The sequence below is a fragment of the Trichomycterus rosablanca genome, chromosome 4 (genome assembly GCF_030014385.1).
Source record: "Trichomycterus rosablanca isolate fTriRos1 chromosome 4, fTriRos1.hap1, whole genome shotgun sequence".
In the NCBI taxonomy this organism is placed as follows: Eukaryota; Metazoa; Chordata; class Actinopteri; order Siluriformes; family Trichomycteridae; genus Trichomycterus; species Trichomycterus rosablanca.
In genome coordinates this window covers 44,359,399-44,375,445 of record NC_085991.1, presented here as the reverse complement: position 1 = coordinate 44,375,445, position 16,047 = coordinate 44,359,399, and the positions used below count along the sequence as shown (strand labels likewise).

Genomic DNA, 16,047 nt, shown 5'->3' with positions numbered 1-16,047 from the left:
CATACCCCAAGCGACTTGCAGCTGTAATCGCAGCAAAAGGTGGCGCTACAAAGTATTAACGCAAGGGGGCTGAATAATATTGCACGCCCCACTTTTCAGTTTTTTATTTCTAAAAAAAGTTTAAAATATCCAATAAATTTCGTTCCACTTCACGATTGTGTCCCACTTGTTGTTGATTCTTCACAAAAAATTACAATTTCATATCGTTATGTTTGAAGCCTGAAATGTGGCAAAAGGTTGAAAAGTTCAAGGGGGCTGAATACTTTTGCAAGGCACTGTATATAGAGAGAGAGAGAGAGAGAGAGACGGTCGGAGTCAACTTGTTTGTGACGAATTGCCCCCAAAGGGACAAAATGCACTCAATATGTAAACACATACTTCGCACGTTGTCAGCACACTACAGCATAGAAAAGTCTGTTACACTAACTTAATTGCTGTATGATTGCTAGGACTGCCTAATGAAAAACATTTAATCACTAAACACAAACCTTACATTTAGAATTTTTACAGCAAATTGCATATTACTCAGGAAACCGCTCCTTTCACCGTCCGTGACATGATTTTCACGGCCGTGAATTAGGTAGGGCCTTATTCATATGCAAACATGGTGGCGGGAACACAGATAACGTGCATCCCCTGCAGCTGATTTCTGAGACATGAGCTTTGGCATAATATCAATACAAGCCTGCTCAACCACACTGTACAAGCCGAAGCACACTATGTGAGCATGATCTTACATGAGAGCTTTGTGAGCAACAAGCAAACAAGCGTAGGTTGAAAATGAGGACACAGTAAATGCATATAGAGTGTAACTAGCTTCAAACCTAAATCATCAAATCCATATTGTAGTTTACAGGCATGAAGCACAGGGAATGTGTGTACATTTATTACACTTCAGTAAATAAGCAGGGCTAAAACTAATTTAGTGCTCCTTTATTAACAGGTGTTTCCCTTGTTAAAAATAGTGAAACATCAAAAGAACTGGTTATAAAATACTGGACACTTATATTTGGGCTGCAAAAGCACAAAGTCACACGATATTTTCTCTTATGGCCGCCGTAATCAACAGATGTGTTTTGTATATGAGTGCAGAGTTCCATCTCCAGACCTGCAACCTGTAGTTAAAATGCCTTAAATTATTGACTCATTTATCTCTTTTTGACCTGCACAAGGTGTGTACAAAAAAAGAAAAACACTAAACTTGTGGTAGTGCTGGGCGATTTTCACCATTAATTCGGTTCATTCATATGATCGTTTTCACACGATATCAGAAATATGACAATCGCGATTGTACAAGTTAACAAACCTTATATTTTAATTAAAATACCAACATGTAATGAGGCAGAAACTGAATATATATAAAGGAAAGTTTAATATCAAAAGGGCAGGCAAAAAAAAAGGAAAACCAAAAGGCGCAGGCAAAAACAGTAAACGGAAGACAACAAGGGTCATACACGGTAACGGCTAGATTCAGAAATAAGGACCGCAAACACAGTCGGCAAGATTTCGCAACGAGACAAACAGAAGAGTTTAAATTAGAGTCATGGAATTACACACAGCTGAACTGAATCAAAACTCCGAAGCTGGTGATCGTGAGCACAGTTGCCAACTTCTCAGTAAGGAAAGTAGCTATTGGCTGTCCTAAAAGTCGCTAAATGACATCATCGCCTAATTTGCATAAGCGATAGCACATGTCGATAGGTCTATATCTTATTATAAGTAGTGGGAGCACATCTCAATAGGTACAATATGTACAAGGTATGGATAAGTACAAGATAACGTAATAAATGCTCAACATATTCACTCAGTAATGAACCTATTAGACACAATCTTGACTGTACCAGTTGAACTGCTAAGAAAGCACAATACATTTAGTGCTGTCATAATGTTACGGTCGCAGATGGTTATTTAAAAATGACTGGCTTCCCTAGATGTATGAAAAACGCTCTAAAATCACTGAACGCATGTATAAACGTGGTTAAACAAAACGTTAACACATAGCATTAGAGAAACACCTCTTATTCAACTGTATGCAATCAAGTATAGCTAATTTGAGCACCTTGTATAGTTCTGAAATAGGAAACAAAATAAGTCACATAATAACGGCATTACATACACTTCAACTTTACACTTTTAAAGGAATTAAAACTAAAACCACACAATACTAAACGCTAGCAGGAATAAATTAGGCAAAGGTAGCACTGAATTATAGGCGTTCCACTGAACGAGTCAAAAACAGATGTGCACATGCTTGGTAGGACAAATCGATGGGTAGGATAAATCAACAGAACAGTAACTGCAGAACGATATATGCTTTCACGTCTGAGTCTCCAAGTCTCCAATAACACCAAAAAAAGTCGCTAGATTTGTCGTTTGTCACTTGACTAGAGTGACTAGAGGGGTCTGAAAACTCGCTAAATATAGCGACAGTCACTAAGTTGACAACACTGATCATGAGCGATCAGGATTGGCTGACCGTGGACATGTGATAGTCACGTGAGAGTCCTTGGGAGCATGGGAATTGTAGTCCATATTGTTAGAAGCAGACCGTGCCACCTCCATCCACCCCCCAGTCACAAGACGACAAAATCAAAGCTGAGCCGAGTGCTTACTTGATGTCCCCTAGTGTAGATACTGATACAGGCTCCTGTACCTGTAAAGAACTTTTTGTGGTTTTGCACTTTTCTTAATGTAAGGAGTGTACATTATTTAAAGGTAGAGTTGTTTGTGAGCTATTCTTAAGAAGGATATAGCTAATTAAGATTTCTATTTTGTTTTAATTATTGCTAATTATTCTTATATCATTATTGTTATAAAGTTTGAGTCCCTTGAAAGTATCATTATAGGTGGTGCTGTTACTATTTTAATTCTTTTTAATTAAAATGCAAAAAAAAAAAATGAAATTTGAGTCTTTTTTAATGAACAAACAAAAACAATCGCAATCGAAATTGAGAATCATTAATAAATTTGAAAATAATCGAGATTTAATTTGTTTTTGCCCAGCACTAACTTGTGGATACTATTATAAAAAGTCAACCCTTCACTGCCTTTACAGTTATAAAGTTACAACCGCCTGTCTTTGATTCGTTTCTCCAAAATGGCAACAATCGTGTACTGTTGTAATGTCACACAAGACGAAAGCATACAAGTCTGTGCACACAAGTATTTACACACACACGTCATCCCCACAGAAATCACAGTGTTAATACAAGGAGCTCATACGTCTTGGTTGGCAGGTATATGGTAAAGTTCATTTCGGGGTGTGGACGTATTGTGACTTAAGATTCCAGACTAAACTACTGCAGTACTTGTATAGAATTCCAATCCAGAAAACAAAAAAGATGAACCACTAATTTCTTACCATCATCTCTAGCATTCAGTGAACTCAGTAATAACAACTATAATAGAGGTTTATAATACAAACATATCTTTTATACATAAAGGGGTTGGCTAAAGTCTGGCCTAGGGGCTAAATAAATCCCAAAAAAGGTTTCATTTGGCCTATGGCTTCTTTTGTAAAATATATTTACAGTTGGCCCACAATACTGAACCAACCCTGGGACATAACCTACAGAAAGCACTATGTTAGAACTTGGTTCTGCAGTAATAAGCTACCAGTCTAATATGTACTGTCTCTCACTAGCATTTTACTCATTAATGATATGCAACAGAAAATTTACATTGTCTGCATTTAGCAGACGCTCTTATCCAGAGCGACTTACAGAAGTGCTTCCATAGTAAACATTACCTTACTCTAGTTTAAATAGACAACAGTCTTTTTTTTTTAATAAGAGCATTAGTAAGTAAGTACATGTCAGCAAGTGTCTTCCTCGAGTCCTGGATGGAGGATCAATTCGAGCGAGACTGGTGGCTCGGAGGTTGTGTGGTACAGAGTGGGGTTTGATTAGACCACGAAGGTAGCTTTGAGCTGGTCCATTTTTGGCTTTGTAGGTGAGCATCAGTGTTTTAAACTGAATGCGTGCAGCTACAGGAAGCCAGTGAAGAGAACGCAGCAGTGGGGTGATGTGGCAGTGTTTAGGTTGGTTAAAAACCAAAATAGATTAAACATTACATTCTCATGTTAAGTTGCTTCAAGGCATTGTTTCCATTTTAGTCTGTTATATTATATTTATGTTAGTCTGACTATTATATTATTAATTAGCTTGTGTGGCCATACTAATAGTAAGTATAGAACAGCAGTGCCTGTGTTCCAGGGGTTTAAATCACGAGCTGGGCTCACAAATACAGAGGGTGCATGGCATTACCTGAACCTAGCTATTTGGGAGGTGGCGGTATCAGTTCACCCTTAGTGCTGGTCCCAAGCCCAGATAAATAAGGAGGTTGCATTAGGAAGGGCATTCTAGGCTAGAGTAGCTATGAAACAAAAACCATGAGTACATCCCAAATATAAATTAATGACACCATGATTTCTACTAGGGCTGGGCGATATGGATCAAAAATAATATCTCGATATTTTCTGCTGAGCGGCGATATACGATATATATCTCGATATTTTTTTATCCCATAAGGTAATAACAAAAAGACACTTCTGAGACAAAGCTACATGTTCCAATTTTTTTACAGGCACTTTTATTAATATTCATGCTGGGGAAGCTTCACACAAGAACTATTTTTCCTTAAAAAAAAAAAAAAAGAGCTATTCTAAGAAAAAAAAAAAAGTTGTTTTCTAAGGCATCTCCTGTTGTGTAATGTGAATTACAAATATATTGTCTGGCCCTTTAAGAATGTTAAGTGTACTATAGGGGAGCAAGTGTGTAGGGAAGATGTCGGAATGACGGTTTCCGGCTGAGCTTGTGTGACATTAAAAGTAAAACCCCGTTAAAGTAAACCCCTCGTTAACCCCCCACCCCCACGTTTGGACTTTATACATTATTTTATGTATATGTCTAGGGCTGGGTATCGCCACCAATTTCCTGGATCGATTCGATTCCGATTCACCAGGTCCCGATTCGATTCGATCTTCGATTTTCGATTTTCGATTCGATTTTCGATCCAATTTCGATTCAACACATTTAGGCATATTTGAGTTACATTAACAGGTTTTGTTTACATATGTACAGATGTTCAGAGAACGAATGTGATAATTGTACAAAGAACACTCATTATTAAAAATATTTGTGTATTTTGTTTACATAAATAATTAATCCAAAACAGAAAACAGTAACATTCAACAGCCAGGTGTATGTTTACATTACATTTACAATGTTGTAGCATGTCAGACAAATGAAATAATAATAAAAAATGAATGTTACTGTTTTCTTACATTTGTCTGACATGCTACAACATTGTAAATGTAATGTAAACATACACCTGGCTGTTGTACAGCTTATGCCAAGTTTACACTACACGACACTCTGATTAACACCTGGTCACTGTAATGTTCACACTACACGACTGATTGGCGATGGGGAGTTTTACACTACACCATCCATCACCAGGGGGAATCACAGGCGAGCTTCTCTGGTCTCCAAAACTACGTTTTGTCACGAAAACACACGTGAGAAGTGATGAAAGGTTTAATGATACCATGTCCAAACATGCACATCAACAAGTAGCGAGCAATCAAAGTTTGTGCGCTGATGAAATAAATGAATCTGAGTGGATTTGGCAACACGAGCAGCATGGATCGTTCTGTAGTGAGTTGGAGGTTAATAAATATTTTGTTTTGTAGAGAACGATCTCGCGTGTGCTGATGTATTCTGATAGAAACTATATTGCGCTCCACCACCTGTTTCCAACCTCTCCCCTGTGTTTCCCCTCGCTGTTTCTCACATTGATTGAGAGCCGAGTTTTGATCGCAGAGCGAACACCGAGTTCCTCCCGAATCCAGAGCCGAGAGAAAATCAGTGCAAAAAGTTGTGTAGTGGTCATAACTTGAGCTTCTGCCATGCTAAACTGATGTGCAGGTCAGATCTCGTTGCATGAAAAAACAGTGGCTGGTCACGCGAAATTAAAGGGGGTAACAATAGTAATAGATTTCCGTGTGCACCGTAAAAAGGGGCGTATTAAAAAAATCGATCTCGCATTTATATGAATCGATATCGGATCGTTCAAATAAAGATCGATTAAAATCGAAAAATCGATTTTATAAACCCACCCCTATATATGTCGCCATAACATTTACATAAAATTTTTTTTAACGTATAGAACTCAGTTCTGTAATACAGGCAGAACTAATCGTTCATGTTACTGTGTAACTATTACAACATTTAATGCATTTTAATCAGCGTTCTGCTTCATGCACTTCATTATTATTTAACAGCTTTATTTGTTGTTTAATTGCTGTTTGCTCCTTGTTTACTGCAGAGTTAGTTCATGCAATTTAATAATGTTTGGTTGTTTATTGGCCGACAACAAGAAATACTATAATAGAAGATAAATAAATAAATGGCGTGTCGGACGTCGGGCGATCGTCCAGTATAAACTAACACAACCACGTACAACATCCAGTACAGAAATCCCCATAATGTTTGTATTTACAGATAGAGCAAGTACATGCACATCACATATACAAACACAAGAGTCAGAACAACAGGAGACGCACCGTTACGTTATTATTACTTTCTCAACACTTAATGTGAAGTAAATACGTGCATGTCAGCGTGTGCATGCGCTTGTGTTGGTTTTTGAAACGAATAACGACTCGTTTTCTTGTTTTTTAACTTTGGGATTTGAAGTGAAAACAAATGACCAAAGGTACACGGAGCTGGAACCTTTTATCTGGACTTGTTTTCGGCATTCTCTACAGAATACATTATTCTGCTGCTCATCTGACACTTTGAATTCGAATCATCTCCAAATAATTCCAAAAAGAGTCCTTATTTTTCTTTTCAGTAAGCAGCTCCTCCTCGATAGCTTCTGTCACGTCTTTATCCGTCTCCATGCTATCGCTGCCTGCAGGAATTACTGGTGAAGCGGTGGGGAGGGGGGAGTTGTGTTCAGTGAGGGAGAGGGGAGGGGGGAGTTGTGTTCAGTGAGGGAGAGGGGCGGGGCAGTGAGGGAGAGAGGCGGGGCAGTGAGGGAGAGAGGCGGGGCAGGTGAACATGTGCAGAGACAAACTGGGAGAAGAGAAAGACGAACTGTCGGATCTAACTGGAACGCAACATCTATATCGATATAAGCGATATTGTCTTATCTTATATCGCGTATGAAAATATATCGATATATTATAAAATCTCGATATATCACCCAGCCCTAATTTCTACCTTATGCTTATTCAATCTATGAGCCGGAAATCATTTGAAGTCAGCCACCTTCACTGCTCTCAGAAAAACTGAAGAGATAGAAGGCTTCTAGCATAAGGACATTCTTTGGCATTTTAGTGTATGACGTAGCCTATAGTATAACACATTTTACACTTTCATCCACAAAAAGATGTTAAACCTCTGGAAAACACTGTCCAGAGTGGAGATTCCTAAAAACCTTGTTTTCGCTTTCAGCTATTTTTAAAAACACTGAAGTCATGAAGACCAGAACTTTTTTTTCCCAAGTGACCCACATTTTGTCCATGATTTTTATGCAACCAAGGCAACACAAACAATGCATCTTACTCTCTCTGCTCTGCTCTGTAATCTGGTTCCACTGGGATTTACAAGATGTAACATAAAGCTTCCAAAAGGGAGCATTCACATACACGTTTTTTTCATGTTTATGTGCCTGTTAAAATTACATAAGGTCGCGACCCAGGATTTGAAAAACCCTGATGTAGACAATCGTATTTTATATCACTGCATTTGTTTACCATGTGCTAAGCACAGTACTACACCTGGCATGTCGTGGGGATTTGGTTATTTATGCCTAGTTCACACTACACGATTTTTGCCCTGATTTTCGCTCGCCGACTGCTCGGCACTAGATTTGCCGGCTCGGGAGCAACTCGGCGTTCACTTGGCGATCGAAACTCGGCTCTCGATCTCTATGTGTGAACTGTTCAACAACTCGATCCGAGTGGCTCGCCGAGCGATAGGCAACTGAAGATAAATATCTAGCTTGCTAGATATCTGGATATAAGTCGGCCGACTGGCAATGAATGCAGTGTCAAACAGCCAATGAGAACGCAAGATACGGGGTGAGGGGAAACGCAGGGGAGGAGTTATGACCAATAAGAACTTACCAGTACAGACATGTTTGTAATTTTAAAGGTAATAAATAACAGTCAAGCTGCATTTTCACCTGACGTTTGTATTATTTTGCACATGTACATTTATTATGTATGTTATTATTAGAAGGAGTAGGTATTTGTTGGACAGCTTACATGCATTTATCAATTGTAGAAAAGATGTTTCAATTTCACTAAACAAAGTGGATAACTAGGTCACTAGAGCCTGCCAGTGTATGTGTTGTACTGAATGCACCACATCTGTCTTACCGAGGATAACCCACAGAAGCTGTTCACTTCCTGTTGAGTCTGACAAACAGAAAGTGAAGTGTGGTCGACATACACACTAGCTCATCTCTGACAGATCATGCTGCATATCTGTATTATCAGAGCAGACTAAATAAAGACAGTGCCAAAAGTAATGAGACACACTAGCCTATGTCATTGTAACACTCACACTCATACACACTCATAGTGGAGCGTGTGTAAAAGTATTCCAGTCATGCATGTGGGTCAGAGATAAGAAATGGCCCAGTTGGTTGGGCTGGTGTCAAATCAAATGGGCTGGACACAATGTTTCAACTGTTTCAACCAGTGTGACACTAGTCAAGTATTACTGTAGGGTCAAAGGTTCTCTACCTTCTTAGTGTTCGATACAACTGACCTTAATTATTGAATTTTATCAGTGTGAGTATTGGCATTTGGTCATCATGGGCATATTACATTTTAAAGTACTTCTTAAAGCTCAAGATTTGTGGCAAGACTTAGGCAAGTCATCATGATCTAAAATATATTATACATTATTTAAAGTATATAAAAGTATATAAACACCAAACTGGAGTTTAAAGCCATTTACATATTTACTTCCGTGCTCAATAATTCCATAAAATCCTTATACTACTGCATCCTTCAGATTGTTCTATTAAAATTCAACTACAATAAGACAATTATGTTTATTTGTTTATTACTTTTATCTTTAATTTGTTAAGTGTTAAGGTCAGGTAAAGGTTTTTTAACTAAGACAAAACAAAACTGAAAACGGGGCTCCTCCAAATGAATGGGATGTGTTTACAGAAGCATACAGTAAAGCTCTCTGGTATGATACTAAAATAGACAGAATGTAGATAATGTGATGTTGCTATACAGTACAGATAGATGTTTGTTCATTTATGGTTGGTTGGTTGGGTGAGATGTGAGATCAGCTTGAATAACTTTGGAATGAGGAAAAGCAACTGAGCAAATACTCTCACTATTAAGTCTCACATATTAAGCCGCTCAGGTGGCGCAGCGGTAAAAAGAAACGCGCTGCAACCAGGGCTGGATTCTGAGAAGCGTCGTATCGAATCCAGCCTTGCTTTACCGGTTCGAAGCCGAGTGGCTATATGAGCAACGATTGGCCGGTTGCTCATGTGGGGGGTGGGACAAAGAACCGGATGTGGGTCTCTCTCTGTCAGAATGCGATTGCGTTCTCTGCCGGCTGATTGGAGGCGCTTACACAGAGATGGGAGAGGGTGCCCTTAGGGTGTGTCTCTCCGCATGCAACGCTAGGTGGCGCCAAACTCGTCAATGTGTGGGTGGCAAAAGATGTATCTGGCTGCTGCTCGTGTTTCGGAGGGGATACGGGTTAGCTTCAATCACCTCCGTCAGGGCAGGGTTCGGCATAGACAGAGAGGAAGCACAATGCTAATTGAACAATTGGATGCGCTAAAAAAGGGGAGAAAAAGGGGTTAAAAAAAATAAAATAAAATAAAATAAAAAAAATATATATCACATATTACGTTACATGCAATCTACAAAAACTGTTGGAAGTTATTACTTTTCAAGCAGTTAACATTACTTACCATAACAAACACACCTAACATCCCAGTCAGTACAACTGGTTCCATAGTCTGCAGTGGTAAAAATTAGGTTGGCCATATTTGAATAAGATATGGTATTGTTTACGCTCTTTAAAACACCATACCCACAAATATATTAGCTTTTGTTTGACAAATCCTGTCTCACTGTGTTGTCCAGAAATTTGCACCTTATTAGCAATATACAATAAAATATTTACCAGTGCACCTTAAAGGTGTTAAGTCTCTAATAAGCAGGAGTAGCCCTTGTACCTCTGTACCTTTTTACATCATCAAATTAATAATCTAAAGTTGTAGCCTAGTGGTTAAGGTACTGGACCAGTATTCAAAAGGTCGCTGGTTCAAGCCTCACCGCTGCCAGGTTGCCACTGGTGGGCCCTTAAGCATGGCCCTTAACCCTCAATTGCTTAGACCATATACTGTCACAGTACTGTAAGTTGCTTTGGATAAAAACATCTGCTAAATGGAAAAAATGTAAATGTAAATGAATGTTTTGAACCAAAAGTTCATAAGACAACCCTCTGTGACTTCAGAATTAGAACATGGGTGTGGATTTGGGCATAAACAACAAAAGTATTGGTAAAGACAATTCATTGCTGGTAGTAACATGTCCTTACTGTCTGTACCTAAATCTGGTGGCTTTGGCTGTAAGTTTGGGGTTGTTGTGTTGTTAAAATGTCCAGATTGGGAGGGGGCAGTAGAATCTACAGTGGGGAAAATAAGTATTTGATCCCCTGCTGATTTTGTAAGTTTACCCCCTTACAAAGACTTGAACAGTCTATAATTTTTATGGAAGGTTTATTTTAACAGAGAGAGACAGAATATCAACAAAAAATCCAGAAAAAAAACATTAAATAAAAGTTATACATTAATTTGTATTTAATTAAGGGAAATAAGTATTTGATCCACTACCAACCAGCAAGAATTCTGACCCCCACAGACCGGTTATGTGCCCATGAGGCACACAAATTAGTCCTGTCCCTGTATAAAAGACTCCTGTCACAGAATCAGTTTCTTCCATTCAAATCTCTCCACCACCATGGGCAAGACCAAAGAGCTATCAAAGAACGTCAGGGACAAGATTGTAGACCTGCACAAGGCTGGAATGGGCTACAAGACCATCAGCAAGACGCTTGGTGAGAAAGAGACCACTGTTGGTGTGATCATTTGAAAATGGAAGAAATGCAAGATCACAGTCAATCACCCTCACCCTGGAGCTCCATGCAATATCTCACCTGGTGGGGTAAGAATGATTCTGAGAAAGGTGAGGTCAGTCCAGAATTACACGGGAGGAGCTTGTCAATGATCTCAAGGGAGCTGGGAGCACACAGTCACCAAGAAAACCATTAGTAACACACTTCGCCGTAATTGATTGAGATCCTGCAGTGCCCGCAAAGTCCCTCTGCTCATGTACAGGCCCGTCTGAAGTTTGCCAATGAACACCTGAATGATTCAGAGAAAGCTTGGGAGAATGTGATATGGTCAGATGAGACAAAAATTGAGCTCTTTGGCATCAACTCCACTCGCCGTGTTTGGAGGCAGAGAAATGCTGGATATGACCCCAAGAACACCATCACCACTGTCAAACATGGAGGTGGAAACATTCTGCTTTGGGGCTGTTTCTCTGCTAAGGGTACAGGAAGACTTCATGACATTGAGGGGCTGATGAACGGGGCCATGTACCGTAGAATCTTGAATGAGAACCTCCTGGCCTCAGCCAGAACACTGAAGATGGGTCGTGGATGGGTCTTCCAGCATGACAATGACCCAAAACATACGGCCAAGGCAACAAAGGAGTGGCTTAAGAAGAAGCACATTAAGATCCTAGAGTGGCCTAGCCAGTCTCCAGACCTTAATCCCCTAGAAAATCTGTGGAGGGAGCTCAAACTTCGAGTTTCCAAGCAACAGCCTCGAAACCTTCAGGATGTGGAGAGATTCTGTAAAGAGGAGTGGGCCAAAATCCCCCCTGAGATGTGCACAAACCTGGTGACCAACTACAAGAAACGTCTGACCTCTGTGCTTGCCAACAAAGGTTTCTCCACCAAGTACTAAGTCACGTTTTGCTAGGGGATCAAATACTTATTTCACCTAATTAAATACAAATTAATTTATAACTTTTATTTAATGTTTTTTTTCTGGATTTTTTGTTGATATTCTGTCTCTCTCTGTTAAAATAAACCTTCCATAAAAATTATAGACTGTTCAAGTCTTTGTAAGGGGGTAAACTTACAAAATCAGCAGGGGATCAAATACTTATTTCCCCCACTGTATGTCCATTTAACAATGAAATGCAAGTAAACACTAAAGAAGCAATATAACAGTAGGGGAGAGACTGCTGTATGGATATCTGTTAACACCTCCTGTCTGTAGTTATCGAGTAAGGGATAGGATTTTGTGTTTTATTTTTAATTTGAACTGGCCAACACTAAAGAAATAAGAACTTGTGATTAAGAAAAGCCATAATCAGTAAGACTGAGTCCATTATTCTAACTTCTGTGTTATAATGTACGGAACACCGTGACCTCAATTTCTCTCGCCAGGAGCTGGTCATGAAACATACTGAGATGTTTACATTTCCATCCAGGTTTGCAGCTGTATGCGGATGTTGCACAAATAAGTACAGCAATTGGTTCTTGGTCTTGAATAAAGTATGTTTTATATGCATAAAGTTATTCAACCAGTTACTAGTGCATTAAATAATTCAAAAGTAAAGAGCCCACAGCAAAACAGACGCAACTCCAGCGTGCAAGTTCACAACCACTAACAACAATAACTACACAAAAAGATGCAGAACATTAAACAACAACTTACCTAATCCACGCTTCGCACTTGACCAAATAACAACGTTTTATATAAAAGGTGTTGACCACTGCTTTAAAGTGGCATTCAGACTGGCAGAGATTGCACCACCATTAACGCGAGTCTCTCCTATCAGACCCGCCCAGGCTTCACGCGCATGCGCAAGTTGTACCGCAACAAAAGTTCTCTGCTGACTGGTCCTGTTATTGCACCCTCTGGCAGTGGATAGGCGACCGAGCCTTTTTTGGGTGTGTGCAGATTAAGTAATGCCGCAAAAAAATAAAATTTACTTAAATTAAAAATAAAGCCAGAGCAAAAGCAACCACCGTGAACATCCCTGTAACTACAACTGGTTCAAACATTAATGACTTTTGGGCAGTGGCGGCTCCTGCCAAATCTCTCAGGGGGGGCAATTGTTGCGATGATGGCCAAGGTGACCCGTTTAATGGGTAAATTAAGCTTAAATAATTCTGTCAGTTTGCCCTCACAAATAACTTTGAATATGGAGAGAGACCAGTTTTACCATCAATCATAAAATGAAGTAAAGCCTTCACACTAACAATTTAATTCAGTCTTCATCAGATAGCATTTTATTTTAGGTGCAGCAGATCCAGAATAAAGATTGGCATCGGGGCTGATGTGCAATGAATAAAGAAATACAATTAAACAATTGGGGAGATACAATAATGCAGATACAATAAGTGCAATCACAATTCTCAATTTAAAAATGACATTACTTACTTGTAATTTACTTGTAACTTATATGATTTTCGCCCCTTTGTAGATACTTGATGTTTAAATTTGGTCTGGGTGGCCCTAATTCTTAAGTTGCTAATTTATCCTGATACACGATGGGGTTGCTCTGAACTGAGGTGATGGTAGTCATGGTGACGAGATCGCTACACCAGGTTACGTGTGACGCAAGCGCATAAGTGCGAGCCCTCCCGGAACCCATTCAGATTGTATTGCAGCGCCTGCAGTTCGAAAAAAAGAGCCTTAACATGAGAGTCTATGAGAGCAATCCGGGGCGGTTTTCAGTCAGACTGAAATCACCCAAAAGGGGCGGTACTGTACGGAACACAACTCGACACTGATTGGACTACGATATTCGGAGGCAAGACAGACTCCAGAACAGTCACAGCTGTGATAGAAAAATTTCTTCCCTTTCGTCCTTTGGTGGTGCGTCGCCCGATCGCCCCTGCTTTTGGGACTAAAGCTTGTTTCGATTTTTTGCCATGATAACCTCTAATAAGTAATTTCAGTATCTACTAACAAGCTTTTGAATAAAGCTGTGGGATCTTTGCCTATTTTTCTCATGCAAAAGTTTACAGCTCATTGTTTAAATGACTGTAATGACTGCAAATGCTTTCTTTAAAGCCCACCAAATCTTCAATGGAATTTAAAACTGGAGAGTGAGAAGGCCACTGAAAATTCAAGGACCGATTCCTTAACCAAGCTTGGGGCGGCACGGTGGCTCATTGGGTAGCTCTGTCGCCTCAGAGCAAGAAGGTCCTTGGTTGATCCCCAAGTGGGGCAGTCTGGGTCATTTCTGTGTGGCATGTTCACCCCGTGTCTGTGTGGGTTTCCTCCGGGAGCTCCAGTTTCCTTCCACAGTCCAAAGACATGCAAGTGAGGTGAACTGTCCATGACTGTGTTTGACATTACATTTTCAGCATTTAGCAGACGCCTTTATCCAAAGCGACTTACAGTTACAAGACACAGTCTGAGCAATTGAGGGTTAAGGGCCTTGCTCAAGGGCCCAACAGCAGCAACCTGGCAGTGGTGGGGCTTGAACCAGCAAACTTCTGATTACTAGTCGAGTACCTTAACCACTAGGCTATGGCTTGCCTATATTGAATGAACATTAAACTCATGAACTGATGAATCTTGTGTAATGAGTAACTACCGTTTCTGTCATGAATGTAACCAAAGTGTGTAAAACTTTGGTGAAAGCTTTGGTTGATTTGGACGTCTGCTTGAATCACTGTCTTCCTGGAAAGTCCATTCATCCACTAAGGTTCAGTTCCACCACAGGAGGCATAACATGCCACCTCTAAATGCCTTGGTATTTGGTTGGTTACCACTGTAACAGGGACTTCTGCTGTGTGGTTGAGGCACTGATGTGAGTGATGGGGAAATACAGAGAGAGTAGAGTGGTCTTGGGTATGCTCTGTGATTAAAGCCTTATTTTTTACACTAGCTTTAAGCATGTTGAAAAAGGCAAGTGCCACCTTATGGCCCTTCTCAATAGAGAAGACATTGAGCAAACCGTAAAGGTTTCTATAGTGCACAGGGAAATCAAATAAGAGGCAGTAAATATAAGAACAGACCACAAGATGAGGTTTAAGTGAAAACAATCATTTAAAAAATAATTTTATTCATTTATCAGTAACCACATAATCCAGAAGGGGTGTCCGCATACTTTTGGCCATACAATTGTGTCCATTGTATTTTCTTTATTCTGGATGGCATGGTGGCAGAACATAAACGAACAAATAAAATGTGTTAAAATGTATTCGGAACACAGCCACTTGCAGACGCTGATTGTTAAACTACCTTGTCTCTACTTGTAGTCTGATGGTACAGCTCAGCTCTTACTGTTATACCACACAAGCTCACAGATCTCATAGTGAAAACATGACTGTGTATTTTGTCTTATTTTTTTACAGACAGTATAAACTTAAGATATTTGCTGTTTTGTCTGGTCAGCTTTTCATTTCATAATGTTAATATATTTGTTAATATTTGTCATTTGTTAATTTTTTTTTTTTAATACACATCTATTCTTGCATTTTAAACTCAGAAAACATTCCAAAAAAAGTTGAGACGATAAAGTTTTCACCACTTTGTAATGTTGCTGATCTTTCTCACAACACTCCTCAGATCGTCCTGCAGCTTTAACATTTTTCATACATTTTCAGTAGGACTGAAATCCTGCAGAATTTTCACCTTCTTTAGAAACCAGTCACCAGTTTCTCTGGTTTTGTGTTTGGATTTGTTGTCTTGTTGATGTGTACAGATTTAGTTCATTGGTCTGTTAGATGCTATTGTTTATAATGCTATCCCAACACTGCTTCCAGAGTTCCAGGTTTGTATCTCAGCAGTGGTATCAGGCCGGCCGGGCATCTACAGATACATGACTGGTTATGTCTGAGGGATGGTGGTGGCTGAAGCCCTATAATGAATGAGCATTTTTTGGGAGGTCAGAAGAAACTAAAGTACTTACATGGACACTGGGAGAACATGTCAAAGTAATCACAATTACAGAAGGTC

General features: G+C 39.6%; 1 protein-coding gene across 1 annotated transcript in view; it reads right to left on the bottom strand.

The window, feature by feature from the left end:
* capn1 (calpain 1) overlaps positions 1-12,860 on the bottom strand; it is an 83,113-nt gene extending 70,253 nt beyond the window's left edge. The window contains exon 1 of the mRNA XM_062994375.1: positions 12,787-12,860. The gene's annotated coding sequence lies outside the window, so the exon portion shown is untranslated. The remainder of the gene's footprint in view (positions 1-12,786) is intronic.
* Between the last annotated feature and the right edge of the window lie 3,187 nt (positions 12,861-16,047).